Below are 27,500 nucleotides of genomic sequence, written 5' to 3' on the forward strand. Positions count from 1 at the left end.
GTTCTGTGCCTACAAGAAGGACTTCTACTTGATACACAAGATGGTAAGACGAACATGGCAGGCTGGTGTAGACAAGGCTCCTTCACACGGCCAAGGCGCTAGAACTGCAGGGCCTGTCAGGGGCGATACTCTGCTCATGCTGTGAACAGTTGACAACTGAAATGCCATTGCTTTGAGCAACCCCAAACAGTACAGAAATGAATCCCATGTTCAAAATAAAGCCCTCCAGGCCCCTCCCCACAATCCTACTTCTGATTGATAACCTGACAGGTATTTACTGCCCATACGGATTTTACACACCTATATGCACTTTCTCAAAGAAGGATGACATCATATACTTAATATCCTGCTGATTATTTTGCTCTTTTTTTTAACTTGATGTACGCAAAATTACACATAATCAAAGTGTAAGATTTAATGTTTTTGACATATTTATACACTTGTAAGACCACCACCATGATCAAGATAATGAAAATATCTGTCACCCCCAAAAGTTCCCTCCTGCCCCTTTGCAACCCTTCCTTCCTGCCACCCGGGTCCCTAGTCAACTCTTGTCTACTTTCTATCACTCTAAATGAGTTTGCATTTTCTAGAGGTTTATATAAATGGAATAATCATACAGCATGTGATCTGCTTTGTGTGGCTTCTTACACTCAACCTAATGATTTTGAGATTCATCCATGTTGTCGTGTGTACCCATAGTTCATCCCTTTATTGTTGAGGAGTATACCACTGTGTGGACATGTACTGGGTTCTTTTTTTTTTGCGGAGATGGGGGTGGGATTATAAATACCTAGGAGGGGAATGAGGGTAACTTATAGTAGATGTATGTTTAACTTTTTAAGAAACTGCCAAACTGTTTTCCAAAGTGGCTCTACCACTTCCCATTCCCACCAGCAGGTTATGAAAGGTCCAGTTGCTCCACACCCTCGTCGACACTTGGTATGCTAAGTCTCTTTAATTTTAGCCATTCTAATGAGTGTACAGTAGCATCTGACTCCATTTTCCTAGTGACTAATGATGCTGAGCATCTTTGTGTTTTTTTGCTATATGTGCACCTTCTCTGGTGAGCTGTGTGTTCATATCTTTTGCCTCTGTTTTTATTGGAGTGTCTGTGTTTTTATTGAGCTGTAGGAGTTCTTATTTTGTTCTGGACACCAGTCCTTTATCCAGATACATGCTTTGGAAATATTTTCTCCCAATATGCAATTTGTCAGTCTCCTAACAGTCTCTTTTGAAGAAAAGTTTTTAATTTTGCTTAAGCATAACTTACTAGTTTCTCTTTTATAGACTGCGCTTCTCGTGTTGTATCTAAGAAATCTTTGCCTAACCCAAAGTCACAAAGATTTTCCCCTATGTTTTCTTCTGGAGGTTTTATAGTTTTAGGTTTTATTTCTAGATTTATGATCCATTGTAAGTTTATTTTTGTATGGGGTGTGAGGTGAGTTCATTTTTTGCATATGGATATTTATTGTTCCAATACCTTTTGTTGGAAAGACCATACTTTCTCCACTCAGTTGCTTTTGTACCTTTGTTAAATATCAGTTGGCCATATATATATGCATCTACTTCTGGACCCTGTATTCTGTTCCATTGATCTGTTTGTCTTTTATTAAGCTATTCCCATACTGTCTTTATTACTGTAGCTTTATTCTAAGTCTTGAAATCAGAAAATGTTAGTCCTTCAACTTTGTTATTCTTTTTCAAAGTTATTTTTTGTATTCTAGATCCTTTTTATTTCCCTATGAATTTTAGAAATAACTTGTCAATTTCAAAATAAAAATTCCTGCTAGGAACTTGATTGGTACTGTTTTTGACTCTATAGGTCAACTGGGGAGAGTTGTTACCTTAACAATATTAAGTCTTCTGATTCGTGAACAGGGTATATCTCTCTATTTCAATCTTTAATTTTTCAGCAATGTTTTGAAGTTTTTAGTGTACGGTTGTTGCATACTTTTTGTCAGATTTATTCCTAAGTGCTTGGTATTTTTCTGTTTTTGTTGGGTTTTTTCTTTTTTGCGGTACGCGGGCCTCTCACCGTTGTGGCCTCTCCCGCCACGGAGCACAGGCTCCGGACGCACAGGCCCAGCGGCCATGGCTCACGGGCCCCGCCGCTCCATGGCACATGGGATCCTCCAGGACCGGGGCACAAACTCGTGTCCCTTGCATCGGCAGGCGGACTTTCAACCAGTGTGCCACCAGGGAAGCCCAGTACTTGTGTCTTTTATGATGTTATAGAGTTCTTTTTTATTTCAGTTTCCAATGGTTTGTTGCTAGTATGTATAGAAATAAAATTGATTTTTATATTGATCTTGTGTTCTGAAATGTTGCCAAACTAACTTACCAGTTTTGGTAACTTTTTTGTGGATTCCACTGAATTTTCTACATAGACAGTCATATCATCTGCAAATAAAGACACTTTTATTTCTTCCTTTCCAACCTGGATGCCTTTACTTTTTTTCTTGCCTTTTTGCACTCTAGAACCACCAGTACAGTATTGAGTAGAAGTGGTGAGAGTGGAAATCCTTGTCTTGTTCATGATATTTGAGGGGAAACCACTCCACCGTTAGCTGTAGGGGTTTTGTAGGTATCATTTATCAGGTTGAAGAGAAGTTCCTTCTATTCCTAGTTTGCTGAGAGTTTACATCAGGAATGGACATTGGATTGTATCAAATGCTTTTTCTGCACCTATCAAGATGCTCATATGATTTCTCTTTCTTAAGTTTAATATGATGAATTACATTGATTTTAGATTGTTAAACCAACTTCACGTTTCTGGGATGAGCTCCACTTAGTCATGGTATATTGTCCTTTATATATATATATATGTATGTTGTTGGATTCTGTTCATTAAAGTTTTGTTTAAAATTTTTCATCTATGTTCATGAGGGACATTGGTCTGTAGCCTTGTTTCCTTGTAATATCTTTGTCTGGCTTTGGTATCAGAGAAATGTTGAACTTACGTACTGAGTTGGGAAGTATTCCTTCCTCTTCAGTTTTTTGGAGGGCTCTGCCTAGCTGTCGCATAAGGCTATGAGGTATCCACCACATAAGGACACTCTGCTTTAATTAGTCCCAGTCGGTAGACATGTGGCTCCACGTGATGTCACGGTGAGCGTCCTCGTGTGTACCTTTGTGTGCGTTTTCCTGGAGAGAAGCCTTCCTGGGCCAGCCTTGTTGCTCAGAGTGTGCAGAGCTTAGATGGTGTTGACTCTGGTGGCTTCTCTCTGAACTCCTTCATCCCCAGGAGGACTTTGTGATTCTCTGTCCCCCGTAGCAGAGGAGCATACCAAGCCGTAGGGGAGAGACGTTTCAGGAGGGCTTTCAAAAAGTGGCGGCTGGCCCCATGGGGAGGGGATTTAGGTCGTCAAGGCCATACTCACTGCTGCTCCTGAGGCACTGTCCTTAGCCGGCTTCTGTCTTCCTCCACTAGGTCCAGACAAAAACAGTAGCCCAGTGTGTCGAGTACTACTACACGCAGAAAAAGAGGGTCCAGTTTGACTGCGGCCGAGCCCCAGTGCCGGAAAAGAGGGTCAAGAGAGAGCTGGATGAAGCAGACAGGACAGAAGCGAAGGTAGAGGGTCTCGGGGTAGGGCTTCAGGAGTTCAGCACGGATCTGGATGCCCGGTGCCCATCCAAGCTTAAATACCCACTAATTTGAAAGTGAGGTACCAGACCAGCTGTGAAGAACTTGCTAAGAGGTAACTCATAAGACAGATGGATAAACACTTGTCTGTGAGCTGCCTCAAGCCAATAGGAAGGGAAGTAGGAAGATCAATAAGAGAAAGATCATAAGAAATAGGTTTCTGTGGGAAGAGTTGTATATTTCTCCTTTCTTCTCCATATCCGAAGCCAAGTGAGGAAAGTAAGAAATTGCCTTACACAACATGGTCATGCTTACCACCAGGAGGGAGACTAATCTGGGGCAAGGAAATGGAGAGACCCTCAGTACTTGACCTTGTTTCCTGGAGTTGGGGGAACAGGCTTGGTGTTGACCCATTCTTGGTAAAGTCTGATGCCAAGAGGCTGGGCTGCCTATAGCTGCGTGACTGGTGGACTCACAGAGAGGGCTTTGGTGGGAGCAAATTCTATTTTCACTGACCATAGGCAGCAGTGCATGAGGCCTCATGGAACTCCCAAAGTTAACTAGACTTGAATTATTTTTAAAATAGTCCCACCCAAAGGGCTTCCTACCTGAGGAAAGATGATCCTGGCTGAAAGAGGCAGGGGTATACTGTCCAATGCAGAAGGAATGGGCAAAGGTGGGAAGGTCAAGACTTGCAAACTCCCAGCTGGGGACTACCTTATTACTTTAGGCAATAGTGCTAAGCAAGATCTACAACAAAGATGGGGAAATTTCCGGCCCTCCAAAAAGAGAAAGAGCCAGCACTGTGCCATCAGCCACAGCATTCCAGATTATAACATTCCGGCGATGCCTTCTCTCTTCTTTCTCTGCTCCAACCCTGAGGAGCCAGAGGCAGCAGAGTGAGTGGAGGAGGAGAAGAAGAGTAATACAGTGTCTGGGAAGAAGAAGCTTTCCTCAGCCTTTTTGGTTAATCTAACTAGTCTAAGAATTAAGCTGACATGAGACAGATTAACAGAAGGAATATCAAATGTTTAAAAACATGTATACATGGGAGAGACCCAGGAAAACTGAGTAACTCACCAAAATGGCCAAAGCCCTCATCTTAAATACCATCCTCAGCTAAAGACAAAAGAGGATATTGAGGGTAGGGGAAGTTACCAGGAAAAGCACAGTAAACAAGGGTAATGTTTTTATGCAGATTTAAGTCAAAGTCTTTCCATTGATATGTTTCTAGAGATTTGGTCTTCCTCTTCTTCCTCGTACAGTGGAGGGAGACCCTTACAAAATGAAGATTTACCTGGTAAATATAAATATTTCTCACTAAAGAGTAGGTAACTCCTACTTGTTTTTCAGAGTTTTTTCCATGTCTACTGTTTCTTAGGAAATAACCGGTTTAAAATAATTAATATGCCAAAGAGACATACTTTGGAGTGGCAAATTTTGCTCTCCTACAGCAGATAAATAGTAAAGAAAAAGAAAAAAGAAAAGGAAAGAAACCTTGCCTCTTTCTCTAGTGCTGATTTCTGAGCCTGATCAGTTTCTATCTGGGGTTGCAAAAATCACAGACTTTAATACTTAAGTGTGACACTGTTTATTATACTTGAAAGTGAACAGAAAAGTTATGAGAATTTCACAAGCTTTTACCTAGAGACAGGGGAGAATTGGCATAATAAGTTTAATAGGATTGCAGTGAGAGAGGAAACAACAACACTGATTTGCACCTGTCAGAATCCAGCTCGTTCATTAAATTCACGGCATTACATTCATGAAAATTAGGAATATTTGGATAGATAGGAATAACTGCTATCCATTTTCTAATTCAAATAGGAATTTTTTACTTTATATTTGGATCCGCCAGAAGAAGATCCTGGGGCAAGGATTAAAATCCAAGTTATGTATTTTGGAGGTGATTCCAAAAAGCATCAGTTGAGGTTAGAAAGTAAGAGAAAGTAAGGCAGCCAAAAAAGTGTTCATTTTCAAGCAAGTTTTACACTGTTTGTTACTAGAGCTTAATCCTGCTGGGAGAACTCTGGGAGCCAGTGTTCTTACATCAACTGCTATCAGTCCCTGCTAGAGAGCTACATCTCTAGCAGTGCCAATCTGTCATGTAGATGGCCAAGAGATAGTACCAGCAAGGGCAGGTACTCAGCAAAAATGCATGTGCTGGCAAGAGTCAGCACTGTGGTAAGGTAGGCAAGAACATACGAACAGGGCACTGACAAAATCAAGAATGTGCAATGGATCACATATTAAGATGGAGGATAATATACAGGTAGCTCAATATTTTTTACTGGAAAATTTTAAGAATGATTTAAGTTCTGTTTTGGGGAACTTTCTCTGTACGGTGTCTGAAGCAAAGGATATTGAATAACTCATGTAGTTTTCTAACAGAAATTTATAAAAAGGAGTCATTTTTATTTGTACTAAAGATTTGATTTTTAAGCTTTAAAAATATTTTTCACTAGAAATGTTTTAAAAGAGAAACATTCCTTTTTGAATAAGAATAAAATTTTATCTGATACTTAAAAACCAGTGGGAGTTAACTCAGGTCTTTCTAACTGTTGTGTCTGTGATAAAAATGAGTTAAGCCAATGCACCAAAGTATTATAGAAAGCTCACTGACACAATTTTTAAACAATTATTTCTGTAACTACCAATTTAAATCATCTATTTATTAATTGCATATTCAAGATATGAACACATTTGGAAAGCATATTCACATTAAACAATTATGTATTTCTATGAGGTGTTATACACTAGGCAGAAGCAATACAGTGGGGAAGATAGACAGGATTCCTGTCCTGTAGTGGTGGAGGCAGATATAATAGTAAGCAAATAATCTAATGTCATACAGTCACATAATGAATATGCAATTACAAACTGGAAAAGTGATATAAAAGAAAAATGGAGTGCACTTTGGAATTTTAAGTATTATGATAGATTTAATTTTTCTTATAATTTCATATCTTTTGGACTCGCCCACATACTAGGTTAAAATAACAGAATGGGGAACGTACTCTTAAACTCATGACTCAAAGCATAAAGCACATGTCAACAGAATTAAGCAGTATCAAAAGTCAGACTACCATTTAGAAACAATACCCATAGGCAGCCAGAATCGCTAATTTTTTTTAAATGTAGTGGCAACACCAAATATTGGTAAGGATGCAGAGAAAGTGGATCACTCATACATGGCTGGTACAAATGAAAAATGATATAGTCTCACTGGAAGAAGTTTGTCTTTTTTTTTTTTTAAACTAAACGTGCAATTACCACATGACTCAATAATTTCATTCTAGGGTATTTGTTCCAGAGAAATAAAAACTTAATGTGCACACAAAAATTTAGACATAAATGTTTATAGTAGCTTTATTTGTAATAGCCCCAAACTATAATTGGCCCAGGTATCCCTCAATGAATAATGAATTAAACAAATGTGGTGCAGCCATGCCACAGAATATTACTCAGCAATAAAAATAATTAAAGCAAACAAGCAAAACTACTGATATACATAATAATCTCCAGATAATTATGTTGAGTGAAAAAAAAACAATCCCCAATGGTTACATACTGTAGGATGTCACTTATACAATGTTCTTGAAATGGCAAAATAATAAAAATCGAAAACAAATAAGTGCTTGCCAGGGATTAAAGAGAGGGTAGAGGTGGAAGAAAAGTGAATGTGACTATAAAAGAGTAACATAAGGTATTGTTGTGATGATGATGTTTTGTATTTTGGCTGTATCAATATCAGTCTCCTAGTTGTGATACTGTACTGTAGTCTTGCAAGATGTTACCATTGGGGAAAATTGGGTAGAGGGTACAGGGGATCTCTCTGTATTATTTCTTACAATAGCATGTGAATCTATAATTATCTAAAAATTATCTTAAAAATCATTGAATTTAAAAAATGACAGTGGCTTTTAAATAAAATCATAAGAGGATATTTTTGTCTTGGTGGCAGGCAAGATTTTTTTTCTTCATATAGTTTACAAAAAGCAATAATCTTACCAGAAAAAAAAGATAAATTAAACATCGAAATGAATACCTTCTGTTGATTAAAATATGCTGTTAAAAAATCAATGGGCAGGCCACAAAAATATTTTGAAAAATATTGAAAAAACATACCAAAGTACTAATATCCAGGATCTATATCTATACCTATGACTATACCTAATTTCTACTTCTCATTAATAATAAAAAAGGTATAAATGAAGCAAAAAAAATGGAGAAAGATTTGGACAGAAACTTTACAGAAGAAGATTTACAGATATCTGAAATAAACATAAAAGTCTTAAAGCTCATTTACTTATCTGGCAAATGAAAAGGTGAAATGCCCTATCAATCCCTATATACTGGACCATGAGAATAAATGCATATATTGACAAGAAGACTTGTATAAGAATGTTCATGGTAGTTTAATTTCAACTAGCTGTAATGAAAATACACCTAGGTATTCGTCAGAAAAACAATGTAAAAACTAGCTTTGGTATATCCATATAACATAATATTTCTTAGCCAAAAAACAAAAAAAGTATGATATACTGTTATAAGCAACAACATGAATGAATCTAGAAGATATTATGCTGAGTAAATCATGCCTCACACAAAACAAGTTATACTCTGTAATTCCATTTTTATGATATCCTGGAACAGACAAAATTATCCTAGGAAATAATAAGAACATCCATTTCTGGGTGTGAGGGCAGAAATTTATTGGGAAGGGGGAGAGAGAATTGTTGGAGATGATGTTAATGTTCTGTATCTTCAAAAGTTTTGACTAAGAGGATATTCACATACATTTTACTCTATTTTGATTTTACATCGAAAAATACCATAAACAAATACAGTATCTATTTAATGACATAAATGTTTAAGTATTTAGGGAAGAATGTTCTATTGTTTGTAATTTAAATGGATTAAAAAAACTGATTAATAAATGGATATATAAAGAATATTTTGATAGATACAAAACACAGTGAGTATAATAAAATCAAGTTGGTGAGTGTAAGGTTTTTATATGGTTCTTTCAATTTTGCTTTTTGTTTGATTGAATATAGTTTTTAAGTAAAGAGTATTTTTTTTAAATTAAACTTTATACCAATATTGAAGGACCAAGTGACTCTACCTCTTTTTCACAGTTTCTAACCTCAAGCTTACAATTTCTAGAGATCCTTAGTATTTTCTTTGCAGAGTAACTAGATGCTCATTGCTTGACAGTCGTCACTGTGTTTATCTGATCACTTTACCATTTAATCATAGCTTTGTTTCTTAGTGTATTATATAATGTTCATCATATAGTATTTCTTTAATAAGTTTTATATTTGAAATTGAATTAAAACAGAATCATTCACTTTTATTAACTGCCCATATCTTCCCCAACTTCACATTCTATACAAATTCCTATAGTACACAGTATATGCTGAATATGGAAACATTGGTTAGAACACTTTAAAAAATAATAATAATAATTAATTCATTTTTAAAAACATCTTTATTAGAGTATAATTTCTTTACAATGCTGTGTTAGTTTCTGCTTTATAACAAAGTGAATCAGTTGTACATATACATATGTCCCCATATCTCTTCCCTCTTACATCTTCCTCCCTCCCACCCTCCCTACCCCACCCATCTAGGTGATCACTAAGTACAGAGCTGATCTCCCACTGCTATGCTGTTGCTTACCACTAGCTATTTATTTTACATTTGGTAGCGTATATATGTCCATGCCACTCTCTCACTTTGTCCCAGCTTACCCTTCACCCCCCCCCCACCATATTCTCAAGTCCATTCTCTGGAAGGTCTGCATCTTTATTCCCATTTTGCCCTTAGGTTTTTCTGACCATTTTTTTTCTTTCTTCCTTTCTTTTTTTTTTTTTTTTTTTTTAGATTCCATATATATGTGTTAGCATATGGTATTTGTTTGTCTCTTTCTGACTTACTTCACTCTGTATGACTGTTTCTAGGTTCATCCACCTCACTACAAATAGCTCACTTTCATTCCTTTTTATGGCTCAGTAATATTCCATTTTATATATGTGCCACATCTTCTTTATCCATTCATCTGTTGATGGACACCTAGGTGGCTTCCATATCCTGGCTATTGTAAATAGAGCTGCAATGAACATTTTGGTACATGACTCTTTTTGAATTATGGTTTTCTCAGGGTATATGCCCAGTAGAGGGATTGCTGGGTTTATGGTAGTTCTATTTTTAGGTTTTTTTTTTTTTTTTTTTTCGGTAAGTGGGCCTCTCACTGTTGTGGCCGCTCCTGTTGCAGAGCACAGGCTCTGGACATGCAGGCTCAGCAGCCATTGCTCACGGGCCTAGCTGCTCCATGGCATGTGGGATCCTCCCGGACCAGGGCACAAACCCATGTCCCCTGCATTGGCAGGCGGACTCTCAACCACTGTGCCACCAGGGAAGTCCCTATTTTTAGTTTTTTAAGGAACCTCCATCGTGGCTGTATCAATGTACATTCCCACCAAGAGTGCAAGAGGGTTCCCTTTTCTCCACATCCTCTCCAGCATTTATTGTTTGCAGATTTTTTGATGATGGCCATTCTGACCGGTGTGAGATGATATCTCATTGTAGTTTTGATTTTCATTTCTCTAATGATTAGTGATGTAGAACATCCATTCATGTGTTTGTTGGCAACCTGTATATCTTCTTTGGAGAAATGTGTGTTTAGGTCTTCTGCCCATTTTTGGATTGGGTTGTTTGTTTTTTTGATATTGAGCTGCATGAGTTGCTTATATATTTTGGAGGTTAATCCTTTGTCAGTTGTTTCATTTGCAAATATTTTCTCCCATTCTGAGAGTTGTCTTGTCATCTTGTTTATGGTTTCCTTTGCTGTGCAAAATCTTTTAACTTTCATTAGGTCCCAATTGTTTATTTTTGTTTTTATTTCCATTTCTCTAGGAGGTGGGACAAAAAAGATCTTGCTGTGATTTATGTCATAAAGTGTTCTGCCTATGTTTTCCTCTAAGAGTTTGATGGTGTCTGGCCTTATATTTAGGCCTTTAATCCATTTTGAGTTTATTTTTCTATGGTGTTAAGGAGTGTTCTAATTTCATTAGTTTACATGCAGCTGTCCAGTTTTCCCAGCACCAATAAATAACTTCATTTTTCATAAAAATGAAAATATGATCATCTTTTTTTTTTTTCTTTTTTTTTTCTTTTTGCGGTATGCGGGCCTCTCACTGTTGTGGCCTCTCCCGTTGCGGAGCACAGGCTCCAGATGCGCAGGCCCAGTGGCCGTGGCTCACGGGCCCAGCCGCTTTGCGGCATATGGGATCCTCCCAGACCGGGGCACGAACCCGTATCCCCTGCATCGGCAGGCAGACTCTCAACCACTGCGCCACCAGGGAGGCCCCTGATCATCTTTTATATAAAAATTCTACAGAGGTTTTACTTACACCGTGGTTTAATTTTTCTTGCTTTATTAAAAGCTAAATATTATGAGAACCCTCATATGTATGGGTCAAAATGCCTCTCACTCCCCAACCTAATTCTCAGCAAGCCCACCACAGGTCAGAAGGCAATTCAAGTTGACACATGGTTATTCTAATAAAATCATAATGTGCAATGTTCAGTATCCTGATAACTCTCTTTCTCATTCACTCATTGGGTTCATTGGGACCATGGCTTCATGAATTTACAGGTACAGAGTTAAGAGTTTAATAATAATAGAATGTATTGACTGCAGTTTATTTCAGAAATAATTCTTCTAGTTTCATTGGATACATTATACTCAAGCCCAACCCAATAATGCCTAATTACTGCCACAGGCTTCAGAGTATCAGTATGTGGTATTCAACATCCATAAATCTGGAAGATAAAGTGAAGTGAATCTTTTCATCAACTTAAAATCTTCAGGCCTTACCAGTCTTTTGTATAAATGAGGTCTTAGCATTTGGGCTGGTTTAGCTGGTTAAGCCCTTACTTGTGATTATAGTACCCTCATTCCCCTTGCAAACTCCCTTTGTGCCTCGTTAATGAGATTCTCCAGAATTGTCTCATATGAGCTCAAAGATCTTATGGTGGTGATTGTCCTCTTTTAAGACATAAGTATTTTTATGTTGAAATTTTACTTAGAATTACAAATTCACAAAACATATAAAAATGGATTCCTTGAAATATTTAAATCTTTAATCAAAAAACAAAAACATAAAACAAACAAAAAAAACCCTCTTGGACCCACAGTCTTCTTTAAAGCAATTTAAAAATCACTTCTGTGATATCTTGGAAAGTTTATAGTTCAAGAATCACTGTTTATGAAGCTATGTTTGGCACAGTTGCTAAGAGTTCTCAATGAATTTCAAGGCAAGAATATGCTCTTTCCCTACTGGTAAATTTATTTAGTTTATTCATTACTTTATTCATTCAGTTAACATTATTGTGCTTGTATTACTCCTCATGCTTTGTCCTAGCATTTCTACTTTTATTATGTCTGGCAATGATTTAGTATCCCTTCTTCACATCTAAACCAAGACTTTAGAACAAGCAAAATTTTCTTAATTTTTACTCACAAAACGTATAACTTCCAGACTTTTTTGAAAGAGTGAAATAATGACATTACTGTTGAGTTGTTTGTATTTTTAGAGTTGATGCAAAGCACTGAGTGTCAGAACATGCTCTTTCAAACTTGATGAGGTATTAGAAAATGAAGTTTACTGTCTGAAAATTTTCCAATTATTTAAATTCTAAACTCAAAACATGTATCATCATCATAGGATTTCTTACTCATGAACTATTATTTATTCTGGTTGATCTGAAGTTAGATTTCCTAAGAGCACCACCAGTCCATTACATACATACCCAGTCTGGGCTTATTTGTATAGGCAAAACTTTTGTTGATTTGATTTTAGTTAGTTCCACGTGTATCAATAAACCCCTAAAACCAGCATGTTATTCTTTTTCCTTACTTGTACCTGTAAGACAGGATTCCTGGGGATCCTCCATAAACAGAGTCTGCTTTTATTTCTTTACTTTCTTTCAAAAATGTGTCTAGAATATATGATATAGGTGGAGATGTGTCTGAGGTAGAGAGGCAGTGTCCAGGAATGTCTTGAAATTCTTAGAGTTCCAATGAAAACACTTTTAAAATCCCTTTCTAAGGATAACATATTGTATTATTTTACCTCCCACTACTTCAAAGAGTAAAGACGCACTTTATTTTCCTTTTTTTGGCCCCATCTCTTCATAGCATTAATACTTTCCCCTTTGTTCTATTTATCTATACATTTGGATAAATATATATTTATCAAATCCTCCATTTAAAAAGTTTCAAGTTATTTATTAGCTTCCATATCTTTTCATAGTTTATAATGAATATAATAATAAATGTTGAGAATTTAGTGTCTTCTCAATATGTAAATGTCTCTATTCTTCAGATAATTAACATATTATTCTCTGGACCATTTATTGGTTCCATTCAGTTTTGTTGTTCTTATTATTAACACATTTCCACCATAATACAGGATCTGATGCAGTCTAACTGTACTCTTTAGGAAACACTGTAAGTCAACCTTAGTAGAAAAAAGAAATAACATAAAAATACACAATTTTTAAAACCTTCTTGAAAGTACCAGTGTTAACCAGATGTTCCTTTCTTTCCATGCTGCATTTATAACATACATTTGCAGATACTAATAAGATCTGCAAAGACCTAGAGGAGCTCAGCACATGTGCTTTGGCATCTGAACGACTAGTGGGCATCTTGGTTCTTGGGGATATTATTCAACCTTTCCAGGCCTCAGTTTCTACCCTCATTTTTTTTTTTTTTTTTTTTTTTTTTTTAGTGGTATGTGGGTCTCTCACTGTTGTGGCCTCTCCCATTGCGGAGCACAGGCTCTGGACGCACAGGCTCAGTGGCCATGGCTCACGGGCCCAGCCACTCCACGGCATGTGGGATCCTCCCAGACTGGGGCACGAACCCTTGTCCCCTGCATTGGCAGGTGGACTCTCAACCACTGTGCCACCAGGGAAGCCCCCACTCTCGTTTATTTTGAGGAGGGTGTTAAATAAGCTCAATGCAGTCTAATCTTCAGTCAGAGACAGACTCACCTGAAGCTTTTGGAGCTTAAGCCTCTGGGCTTTTTACTCAGAAGTGTCCAATTCCCAGATAAGGGCCTTCTGTATATGATTTCTCATGTCAAGTTGTGTTGGATTGACCATGGTTATATTATTTTTGGACCTTTTTTAATTTAAAAGGACCCCTGATTTTATAACTTTCAGCCCCCCCAAAAATCTAGGTCTGTGTTTTCATGAAGTAATTATTCAGTAAACATTATTGTTATTTACTGTTTAAAAACTCATCCAAAATAATGTTTTTTCTTCCTTTCTTTTCCCCTCTTCCTCCCTTCCTTCCTGTATAGATCTTTATGATCTAATTTTATAGCCCTTACTGACTAACTTCCATCATAGGTCATGAGACTCAACTTTTCTATTTTCCTCTCAAAGAACATGGAGTGTGAGGATGAAAATCAGGCCGCATTTTTATGATCAGTAAGATACTGGGAATGTTCAATTTCAAATTTTGATTACAGTATGATTTCAGCTCTGTAAAGACAGTTGAACTGACTCAGCCAGTTTTTGCTTTCCCTGATCAAGATTGCTTAACTTCTCTTTGAATGACAAATGAGGAGAAAGAATTGATAAGTGAATTGGTCTGAATTTATATCCTGCAAGAATTTTCAACATGCCTTCCTTACCCCCCATGTTAAAGAGGATATCCATTCCTCAACTTTCTATTCTCATACATAGAACAATTTAAAATAAGTAAATGAAGATCTTTTAGGGCCTGAGTTGAGCTAGAGGAATTAGGAGAGACCACACTAGATTTTGAAATTACAACAACACACTTAAAAAAATTAAAAACAGAAAAAAGGAAGGAAGCAATAATTATGATATAATCATGATTATTTTGCTTTAGAATGTATACGAATTTATTAATAAATATCACATGGTTGCTCTTTATCCCTGACCTCACATATAATTAGAAGACAAAACTCTCATTTATTCTAGCAACTATACAGCTTTCTCTGTTACAAGAGTTAGAATCATAATCCCTCCACTTACTTGCCATGTAATGTAACCCTACTTAAAACTACCCAGACTCCAATTTCCTCATCTTAAAAAGAGAAATAATAGTATTACTTACATTCTAGATTTTAAAAGAAAATATTAAATGAGATAATACATAAAAAATGCTTAGTTCAGTGCCTGGCACCATACAGTAAATTATTAATAAATATATATATATATGGCTCACACATTATATATATTATATAAACTTATAATATATAATATTATACATATATAAAATTTTAATCTTGCTCTCTATTACATTGCATGACTCACTAAAGAAATGTTCCATGACATATATTGCCATAACAAAATAAATGATATACACATAGATGAAAATTTAGCAGTACACATGTGAAGAATTCTTGCATAATGGTTAAAATAGCCATGCAGATTTAGGGTTTTGGCTAAAATAATAATAATCCACACTGTCACATCAACATTTATCTGTAGGATCTATGCTCAGATGACTATGTAAATGTATTTCATGTTTTCACCAATGATTTTATATACCACCTCTTTTATTTCTTTGATCCATCTGGAGGAAAAATGAAGTGTTTTAGCCTCTATCTGCTTTAACTCTGGAATACTTAGAAATGTTTCTGCTGTTACCCATGTATGAAGAAAATCAAAACTAGAAATGTTTCTGCTGTTACCCATGTATGAAGAAAATCAAAACTTCTCATTAGTGATGTATAATTACTTTGATGGAGGGCTGAGTTCAGAGCAAAATGTTTACTTTCATAAACTCCTGCTATAGTCATGCAGTGGCATTGTTCATCCCTACTCCACCCTGGCTAAGGATCTATTATATCATCAGCATCTAAGAATTCAGTCTCAGTGGAGGTACCAACATAACTCTGTCTAAATAGGTCACAAGCCAAAGTTTAACTTATCTTTGAAAACATTCAATGTTATAGGTAAAAGAATAGGCCAAATTTATGATATAAATGTTTGTGTCAGTGATTCTATAAAGGCCCAATCATAGTGTTAACCTAGAAAATTCCTTTGATGGAATGTTTATGAGTATTTTTAAACTCAAGCATTGATTAAATAAAACTTTCTCTCCTCTGGAAACACAAAGAAATTTCCTTCAGAAAAAATAAATATATAAAAGAAGTTTTGCTTTAAAATAAACCTCAAGTTTGAACAGTTTGAATAAGGATCATTTCTATTTAACATTTTTAATGAAATTAATAGACAGTTAATTCATCTTTCATAAAGTATATTTTTAAGTCTAAAAAATTGTCTCCAGTTTTCAATCTAGCATTTCACATAAGTCAATACAAAGTCAACGTTTTGAAGTTAGATGAAAATGAAGCTGTATAAAAATAAAGACAGGCATCAAAGAATTGATGTAAAGTGTACTAGAATAAATCTTTTTTAGCTGTTCAGAGAACCCCAAGGTAATGGCTTCCTCCCCAACCTGATCTTAATGTTTCGGTCAAAGAGCTATTTTGGCTGAACCATAGGCCTTTATCTCAGCTTTCCAGATGGGCCCTATGGGTGCTTCTTTGACCTTAGAAAGAGTAATTGCTTAACACTTGAGGGAGGATGGTGCATGTGGCAACAAGAAGTTGAAAAGAATAATTTAAGAAGGGATAATAGGATCTGGATTTTAATAATTCATAAGATTTCTTAACAGGCAAGATTTTAATTACATCTTTATCAGCTGTCCCTTTCAAATTTGAGCACCTCACAACAATAAATAGCCTAACATTTTTAATGCCAACATACCATGGACACATTATTTGAATGTATTTCATGCTCTTCATGCTAAAATTATGTGAGCCAAAATGGATCCTCAGATGTTACGGGATAACACTAAGAAAGAAGCTTTTTTGGCAATGAGTTTTTAATAAAAGCAAATGATTGAATTAGATTTTGATGTCTATTCTATTAGTATTAAAAAAGACCTACAAAGCAAAATTAAACAATTATGCTATGAACTAGATCATCCACAAACTATGCTCCCCAAAAATCTGCATTGTAAACATATTTATTCAAAAAATCTTTTTCCATTTGATTATTACTCTGGAAATACAGATTCTATTTGAAGTATATGTATGAGATTTACTCCATTTTCTTTTATCCATACCTTGGAGAAAGACCTGAAATATTATAAACAGCTAACACCTCGAATTATGCATTGGGATGTTAGAGTTGGGTCTATATTTTATTCACTTCTCTAATTTTATGGGATATGGTATATATACTCAAGCAATATATTTTACTGGATAACTAGAACTGAAATCCTTGTCCCCAAAAAAACTTCCAAAATTATACTAGATTATTTATTCCTCATTATGTCAAAACACTTGGAATGAAATCAATCTACTGATTGCCCGGTCTGCATAAAACCAAATTGATATAAATGCTGCTATATAAATGCCATCAAAGTAACTAATTATTTTGGCATCACTAGATGCTTTGGGGAAAGATTCTGAAATTAGACATTTTTTCTTTCAAGGTTGTGTGTATATGAGCATTGGGTTATTTGTGGTGTAACCAAACAGTCATTAATAAATGTCTCAGTACTGTTTCTTTTCCTTTTACTTGTTGTACTCTTAGCCCTTTTAATTTGATTTCATGTAAGTCATCAGACAAGGTTTGTTGGTACGCATAAGAAATTGTATATTTTAGGAATATTTTGGCAAGAAGAGATAAAATACTCAGTTCAAATTCTCTTGAACAATATCATCATCATCATTATTCATCTCACTGAAGAAGAAAGCCAGAATTAAGGCAGGCTGTTGACCTTGTCTAATCTGAAATTTATTAATATCATTGAGAATCCAGATGTTTTTCCTCCTCTCTCTACTCTGTCACCCTTAATGTGTTAAATACTTGCCCTTCCATATTCCTTCTTCTAAGAGTTATAAAATAGCTACAACTGTTCTAGATATCACTTCCCAGGACAGCAATCTCCAGAAGAATAAGACAGTTTTTCTTTTCTTTTTTGGAATATAAAGGAGTGTACCTTCAAAGACCCCAAGAAAAATTCTCCTCCTGTTTCACTGGCCACAACTGGAGTCCACATCTAATTCTAAACAAGTCATAGGTAAAGGGAAATGGAACTGGCATGAGTGGCCTAGATGGATTAAGATCTCTCCTGTGGATTTGGGAGTTGCCAATCCCCATGAAACCACAGATCCATGATGAGCGGATGGTAATAAGAAGCAGAAATGAGAAATGATTCATAGGCAAAATATGATGTTGATAAAAAGATGTAGATACTTTCAACTCTTTTTAATAAAGAGTTTCTCCAACTCACTCATTTACTTAGATTTATTTTGAGGTCATTCCTACATCTACATCCTGTGAGACATAAGTTTTGAAAAATATAGTTATAAATAATGGTAATCATTATTTGAAAGTACTACAATTACAGATATTGTAATGTTTTGTCATCTTTCAAGCATTTTGGTTAAAATTTTGTGTTTGTATTAAGAATTTGCTTTGGTCTTATCTAAATCTTGAAATTCCGTCTCCCTTCAGTTACTTTTACTACTCACTTAATGTTATCTAAAACCATTTATATAGTGACTTCAATGTATATTCCTCTAGAAGACTGATATATTATTAACTTAACAAAGATGTTTCATTATTACAAGTAAACACATGATTGGTTTTTAAAATGTCAGGAAAATGAGTAGGAAGTTATTAATTTTAATAATGTTTTTATTTTTCAAAGACAGTGTCTGTTATAATGCAAAATAATTGAACAACCTCTGAGATAATAGCTTGTACTTAGCTTACTTTTTTTTTTTTTTTTTTTTTTTTTTTTGCAGTACGCAGGCCTCTCACTGCTGTAGCCTCTCCCGTCGCAGAGCACAGGCTCCAGACACACAGGCTCAGTGGCCATGGCCCACGGGCCCAGTCACTCTGTGGCATGTGGGATCCTCCCGGACCGGGGCACGAACCCGTGTCCCCTGCATTGTCAGGCGGACTCTCAACCACTGCACCACCAGGGAAGCCCCTTAGCTTACTTTTGATAACTTACTTTTTTCATGATCAAGTGTTTTTATGTTTGTAATTTCATGTGATACTTATATATTTCAAGTTTACATCATTGTAATTTATACACCTTTTGTTTTCAAAAGGCAATAAATAGATAACTGAGCCATTTAGAGAGCCACGTAGCTAAAGCAAAAATAGTCCCTTGTTGATAGAGTTCTGCTCCCTCAAAAGACCTCAGAACACAATCAAACAAATCAAAAACAAGGGGTAAATAAAAGTATAAAATATAACTTATTATACACCATTAGTGATAATAGTAGTATATTATTACTTAGTTTGGGCTCTGGGATTTCTATTATGGCAAATATAAATATTTCCTTAAGGCAATGTCCAGTTCACTCAGTTAACAACATTTGAAATTCTATACACATTTATATTGCCACTCTTGAAATGTTAATGCAGGAGAAAAGTAAAGCAGTTTCTTATGAATTATAGTAATGAAACAACCATTTCCAGTTTAGGCAGACTAAAAGGAAAAGAGAAGAAGAAAAAAAAAACACAAATATTTATTAAAAGTAGGATTCTATTTGATATTTATATATTAGAAAAAATCTAAAATGTTGCAAAGAAGAGATTTTGTTCATTATTGCTCAAATAATTACCTAGACTGTTTATACTAAGTGAAGAGCTAGAGGGAAAATGATTCTTTATATGTAATCTTGTGGCTTTGTCTCACTAACTGGGCTCAGAATTCTTTATGTTCAGCCCATACAGAGACAGAATCCCTGAGGACTTTTGCTGCATTAGCAGTAGTCCTGCCACTGGTACTAACAAAGTAATGATGTATGAGATATGGAGGTGACCCAAACACTCACCAGATTTTCTGGTGCTTCTCTATGTCATACATTCAAAGGAAAGAGCATTTTGGAGCAGAGCTATTTTCAGTATTGGCTACTGCAATCACTATTGCTATTTACTGTCATTGGAGGAGAGCTGGTGTAAGACCCAGAAAGAAGTTGAAATGAAAGTAATTACTTCCTTGAAAAATTGTGTACTTTTGCCCTCAAAGGAAGATATCTACTCCACCCGTCTTTCTGTTAGAAGTCTTATATTTCAAAGGCACTTCTTTTTCATTCATTTGTTAATAATGAGTACTTGAAAAGAGATTTTAAAATATGGCAATAAAACAATTTTTACTTTTTCCTTTCAGGTTTCTCACCCGTGCTGACTGATTCATAAAGATTGACTCTTGATGGAAGCCCTGTTTTCTGTTTGGGTTTTGCATTCTTCTCCTTTTCTGAAAGCTCCTCTATGGATGATTTTCCTTTGCCTTTTTACTTCCCTGTCTCACATTGGTAGATATGAGATACCAGAAAAATAGAAATTTGGGAAAAAGTATCAGAATATTGACTCATTGTAATTGCAGAAAATCTTAAGAAAGAAAAAGAAATGTATTTGAAAATCTGAAGTTTCTTACAATAAATGAGCTTATGGTTTCTATGCTTGGATTGGATTTTTAGAAGCACAGAAGGCAAAGTATTTACAAAAGATGTTGACATAGTCACAAAAGAATAAAAGCAATAATAAAATATATTTTAAAAATAACAATAAAAGAATAAAAATAAAGTAGATTAAATGCAAACCCACATCAAAACATTCCAAACGACCAAGAGGATCAAAATACATTTTGGAGGTAATCGAAGTCTGCGATGTTTTGTCAATTATCTTGACACTGATATATAAAAACATAATTCTAGGGCTTCCCTGGTGGTGCAGTGGTTGAGAGTCCGTCTGCTGTTGCAGGGGACACGGGTTCGTGACCCAGTCTGGGAGGATCCCACATGCCGCGGAGCGGCTGGGCCCATGAGCCATGGCTGCTGAGCCTGCGCGTCTGGAGCCTGTGCTCCACAACGGGAGAGGCCACAACAGTGAGAGGCCCGCATACCGTAAAAAAAAAAAAAAAAAATTCTAGATTATTTGAATAATTTACTTTGTTCTCCAATTTTCTTTGAAGTTATGATTATAGATGAAATTGATGCATGGATCAAGTGCTCTATCCATTTTAATGAAAGGGAAATTATTATACTCATGCATAAAATAGTCTCACATCACCAAATTAGGACTCAAAGGGAGAAAAGGAGTTAAACTACACCCTTGGCATAAAAAGGGGCACTGTTATAGTGTTATGGTTCTTCCCTTTTTATTCTTCTACTTTCTACTTATTTCCATCCACACTTCCATCTTCCAAGACATTGGATAAATGAAAAGACCTGTGGGTGGAAACAGAAGCAAAATATTTACAATCATTTAGAATGAAATGGATTTAAAAATACCCCTAGCATTGCAAAACTTTTTCTCTTGCCTTTCCAGCCCCAAGCAGAAAATGTAAGTTGTCTTTGAGAATAAAGAAAATATTGTTCCCTTACTTTCAATATTATCCATAATTTGAATAAATTTTCTCTATATATTGACAGATATTTGCTGTGTGGAGAAAATGATCAGTACCTATTAATTGAGCTAGTGAAATTGATATACCAAATCCTCAGTAAATTTGCTTAAATACTTCCCTAATTTTCCCTTCAGATTTTAGTATTTGAGGGAGTCCCATAAATACCACTTCTATTTCCTGCCTGAGTTCCGAATCAAATATGAGACAGTACAAGATAGTCATTAGATAAAAAAGACAAATATTTATTTCCCTTGCTTCTTATTAAGACTGGGTAACAGGACACAGCTAAGTGTGACAGCTAGACCAGGTTTACTAACACTTTGTGCCCCACTGTTGACCTTGGAATTACTTACCTGAAAAGGAGTTTGAGTTTGTAGGAACATTATCTAGTCTTTATTTTCCACTGGTTGATGTGGACAGGGAATGAGGGTTCAGTCTCCTAAGGCTTAAGTCATTAGGTAGATTTATTTCATCCAAATGAGAAAAATGGATCACTGGTGGTTGCTTACTCCATCTATTTTGGGGGAGATGGAGCAGGAGTGTACAAGGAACACTGCACATCATGAAAACTGGAGACAGGAGTGTTAAACAAATTTCTAGCAACCTTCTCGAGATACTACAAGAAAACAAGCTCCATCCCAAGGTGGCATGTTTAAAAACAGAGAGACAAGAGGAAAATAACCATATGAGCTTTTAAGGGACATGTCTGCCTAGTGCAAGTAATGTGCGACTATTAAGGGCTGTGTACCTTACTTAGCTGCATAAGATAGATTCTTTACCAGATCCTAAAATTAATGAGTAAGATAGGAAATAGTAGGATCTTGGGTTAGGAAAGGAGACTACAGAAACTCCTACATAATTCAGGGGAATCAATTTCTACTCCAAAGTGCTTTCTGCTATGACTACACCACAACTGGGGGGGGGGTGAAGTGGCAAATAAATAGTTTTAATGCATATTTTTCATTTTCTTTATTTTATATGTCAAGTGTTTTCAGGATTTCTATATTTGTATTATAGCTCACTAGTTGCAGTATGTATAAGAAGCAGGATCTGGAATTGCCCAAGGTTGAATAGTATAAAACAAAACAAAACAAAACAAAACAATATTAATGTCAGAAAATCTGGGCCATTAGATCACTGATCCGCAAGTATTTAAGCTTGGAATGAGTTTGGGATGTCTCTTTTTAGAAGAGTGATGCACACTGCATCAAGTTGGGTGAGGATATTTTTGGAAATGTTGTAGAAGAGTTTGTACCAGTTTGTGTGTAAGTGTGTGTTTGCTGGGAAGTCAAGCAATGGACTAGACTCCTATTTACTTTTGTTTTCCATCCACCTCATCTTCTAAAACAACACAACATCTCTTCAGTAAATTGTGCTTTCCCTCACTGTATCCTCATGGTCCTTTTGCCTCTTCTGTCACAGAGGGTTGGTTTTGAAATGGTGACTTGTACCAAAGTGGTCTATTGAGAATACTATCTAATCTCCAAGTTTTAGTTAACGAATCCCTTAGCCAATCCTTGCAAAATCTGCTTTGACCTCAAAACTCTTTAAAGTTTGATTTTAATCTAGACTGTAGCTTAATTTTAATCTATTTTGTTATTGCAGAATAATTTGCTAGAATAAAAAACACTTCGTATACATGAACACTATGCATTTACAAAAAACATTGATTTGAAGACTTGCTTGGGCCAAGATTTTTCATTCTTTTATTGTGGCTAAATAGAGTAAACTATGTGACAAGAAAATCGATCTTAAATGACAACAGACATCCAAACATTTTGTATGTCAATAATTCATTAATATAGTATGAAGGCTCTCCCAAAATTGACAAAATTGAAATTATCTAAAGTACAATGATAGGTTAGATATTTTAGGTAGTGTACAATAAGAACAATTTTAAGATGAGGATAGAAAGCAAAATAACTCATCTGTTTCTACACAAAGAACTTTATTTTTTTTAAACAGTAAATGTACTTTAAAAATAAAGAAAATTTTGATCATTATAAACAAACTGGCTGCTAAAGAATATGTATTAAACTAAATTCAGAATGCTATTATTATCTTTATTTAGTGCAGAAATGGAACAAGAGCATAAATTGGAAAAAATGAGTTTTGGGTATGTTTTTATTTTGATAAAGGGCTTGAATATAATTATAAGCATATTACCAAGTTGTATTAAAAAAACACTCCAGGGCTTCCCTGGTGACGCAGTGGTTGAGAGTCTGCCTGCCGATGCAGGGGACATGGGTTCGTGCCCTGGTCCAGGAAGATCCCACATGCTGTGGAACGGCTGGGCCCGTGAGCCATGGTCGCTGAGCCTGCGCGTCCGGAGCCTGTGCTCCGCAACAAGAGAGGCCACAACAGTGAGAGGCCTGTGTACTGCAAAATAAATAAATAAATAAATAAATAAAAACACAAAATTTCAAAAAAAAAAAAAACAGTCCAAAATTTGGAAAATATTGAAGATGTTTCAAAATCTTCATTAAAATAAAAAATATGAATAGTTCAATGCAAAGATAATGATATTTTATAATGACCAATACAGTTTGATGAAGACTGAAAGTTTATTGAGATGAAAAGTAGGAAGAAAAATTCCCAGTTAAAGTAAATATTTAAATATGGCATTAAATAGGTAAAGCCTTTTTCCTTGAAATAAACAAAATGAAAATAATTTCCCATATGTTCACTGTTATATATATATATATATATATATATATATATATATATATATAAATTAGATTTTCTGGCAGTGTAAACAGCTCTAGGATTTTGTTGCCTGAACTATAAGAACATTGGCATTTATAAACTTTATATTATTTGGCATTCATAATGAACTGAACTTAAATTAAAACCAATTATTTTAAAGTTCAAAAATTAGAATATACATTCTAATAGAATTTAAAACTAACACATTGTTTTACTCAATACATTATTATGTTTTACTCTTTTTAATGCTTTACATATCTTATTTTAAATAGTCTTAAAGTCAGTTTTACAAAGTAGGAACTATCATTACCCTTATTTTAAAGATAAGGAAACCGAGTTACTTAGGGTAATGAACTTGCTGAGGTCAAAGATGAAATAGTGATGCTACACCAAGCCACCCATTCTGCTAAATGAACTCCAGCAGTCTACTAAATAAAATTGTTTGCAGAAGATAATTATCTGATATGGGTTTTAGGAAAATCACCTACCATTTCCAGATGACACTTTATCAGTAAAGTAAGGATTTTCAACTATATAACCTCTAGATCAGTTCCTAGTAATCTCCAGTTTTCAACTTGTGCATCATGTTAAATGTCTGATCCTTCAGTCTGAGCAGTGATTCTAGTGAAGAGAAATTTCCAACTGTTATTCCTACTGGTGCCTCCTACACTAACGCCCCAGCTTCTAGTGAATTCTTATCTCGTTCTGTGACAGGTGGTATAAATATTTGATGCAAAACAACAGCAATAACACAATTCATTTTGGATTATTAAGTACAAATTATTAGAAATTAATTAGTATAGGGAATAAACCCCATTTCAAATGGGGTTGTGTAAAAAATCTAATTCTGATATGAGAGAAACACATCAAAATCCATCTTTGTATATCAGCAGCTTAGGACACAAAGGAAAGAAAAAAGAATCAGTTTGAAGGAGGGACTACACAAAAATCCAATAAGGTCATCCATATGGAAAATGACTTTCAGCTTCTCTTCCCTTCCCACTAATTCTGTACCTTTGTGCCATAAACTACTTCTAGATCTCAGTACTCCATCCCGTCCTTACCCTATGGTACAATTCCTGCTCCTAAAAAGTGAAATATTAAGCTCCTTATTATGTTAGAAAATTTAGTCAAAAACAAACCACAAGGTAAGCAATAATGTCAAACATTATTAAAGACAGAGAGAGAAGAGAGATAGAAGGAGAAAGTTAGATTTCATACAATTCAATCCTTCCAAAATAAAATATTTAAACAATTAAATTCAATCTTGAGATATACCCCAAGCATGAATAATAAGAAAATATAAACTTTACTTAAAAATTTGCAACTGTCAGGACTGAAGAGCCTAGAATTTTAATCCAGTAATATGATTGACTAATTAAATGTTAACTCAGTTACTGTAAGCTCAGTTTAACTTTAAATTAATAACTGTTGTTAACCTTTATGACTTTAGTGCTTGTTCTCTCAAGACCTAATAAGAGTATATTAAATTAATAAAATCTTTACCAGGAAATAAATAATATAAGGGGAAGAAGCTGTAAGTCATTTTTATTTAAAAATCAGGACCTCGGACCTTGCATTTAAATAAGTTTAAATCTTAACATATGTTATTCAGTTGACAAATCTTAATTATTAAGACCCCTCATTGTTAGAATGTGTCCCTTATATTTAACTAAACTTTATAAAAATAATTTATGGTGGGATTAAACAAGCTATATTATTTTATGCTTGTTATGGGAGGCTGGGAGTTTCTTTTTACAGGAAAAGAGCATGCATTTTCCTTTATAAATAAATACCCATGCTAATTAGCAGCACTGAAGTATCCTAGAGCACTGGCCATGTGGTAGAGCTGTTGCTGAATATTTGAGGGTTAGTATCTCAGATTACACCTGAAGCTGAGGGACCAGCAGTACAGATAGTTTGCTACCTCTGAGGGACTATTTCCTTCTCATTGGAAGAGGGAGAAAGGCAAAGGTTGTTCACAATGATGGGGAAGCCAGAGCCTCTATCTTGAGACCCACTGGATACCTTCTGGAAATTCAGTTATTCCTATCCTAGATCCAAAAAGGGAAGACCAGTTAGATTCCTTGCTGCTGGCTGTAGTGCAGTGTTTTTCAGGAGTCGTGTGCCTAAGAACCAGTTGGGAAGCTGGTTAAAATCCAGTTCCTTATGTTCTGAATAGGAAGCCTAAGGTCAACTCAGGTACCATTTCTTCTTTTAAACAGTACTCCTGGTGATTCTTATACTTGTCCAATGTTTGATAAACTGATCTAACTCATGTCTTAAACCTCTTCAAATAATAATGCTATTGGGGATATATTGTTTAAGGGTACAAACTTAAAACTAGTTGATAAGTAAGTCCTGGAGGGTTAGTGCAGAGCATAGTGATTATAGTCAACAATAGGTACCCTTGACCCTTTGTTATCAGCAGGTTCCACATCAAAGGATTTGACTAACTGCAGATTGTAAACATTAATTAAGAAATAATAATCCAGAAAGTTTCAAAAAGCAAAACTTGAATTTTCCAGATGCTGGCAACTATTTACAAAGCATTTATTTGTATTTGTATTTACAACTATTTTCATACTGTTTGCATTGCTTTACGTATTGTAAGTAAACTAAACTAGAGGTGATTTAAAGTATATGGGAGAATGTGAGTAGTTTATAAGCAAATGCTACACCATTTTATATAACAGTCTTGAGCATACTCGGATTTTGCTATCCAAGGGCATCTGGGAAGCAATCTCCCTCCGATAGTGGGGGGCAACAGTATTACAAACAACAAAGTTGCTAAGAGACTAGATCTTAGTGGTTTTCCCTTCAAAAAAATTAATACAGTTAGTTTTTATTTTAATTGTATATTTGTCTTAAATGTCATAACATGGCTATTTAATTTTAGATACCTAAATTACCAGTGGGCAGGTGTACTGTACATAAGATCAAAGCAATTATCAAAATAAGTGGTAGAAAAAGAACTTTTAGAATTTAAAGTACCTTGTGGATGATTTGCTTAGAATATGAATAGCAAAGCATTCTCAATGATTGGTGACTGGGTGGTCATTATTATAGAGCAGTTCTGAGTTGAAAAATCTTATAAATGAGCAAATCAAAGGACGGATGTGTACTTCCTCCTATACCTCCAAATTTAAAACAAAACAGCTTTCATTAACTAAATGATACTAACCATTCACTAATTTTTGTGTTAATATTAATCAATATAAATACAAATTAGTAGGATATGCAATAGATATTAATTTTAGTCTATTGAAGACTTTTGTTTTCTGTAGCTATTTTAATCAGATTTTGCTGCCACAATCAAAGCACAATTTCCTTATTTTCATGTAGTAACTTTTTGTGCCCTGAGTAATTAAGATAATGTTGTAGCTCCAAAAGAAAGTGATCAAAGGATATTCCTTGTTTAGTATCTTCAGTCTAAAAAATAGCATGATAAACCACAATTTTTTTCTATTTTTTTATCAGTTTTTTTTCTCTCTACTTTCATTTTCTGCTATGGTTGAAGGGAAGGGAGTTGGTGAGAACAAGATTACTTTTAAAGAAATATGAAAGGTGATATCAGATATTAAGGTGGGCATGCTCATGAGAGCTGTAGAAAGCCAGAAGTCTCGAAAAAATGTTGGACCAGAGATTAATAAATTTTGGGACTGGAAGAAACCATAAAAATATAACGGAATTCTCTCCTTTCACAAAAGA

The sequence above is a fragment of the Mesoplodon mirus genome, assembly GCF_964341445.2.
Source record: "Mesoplodon mirus genome assembly, chromosome: 16".
In the NCBI taxonomy this organism is placed as follows: domain Eukaryota; kingdom Metazoa; phylum Chordata; class Mammalia; order Artiodactyla; family Ziphiidae; genus Mesoplodon; species Mesoplodon mirus.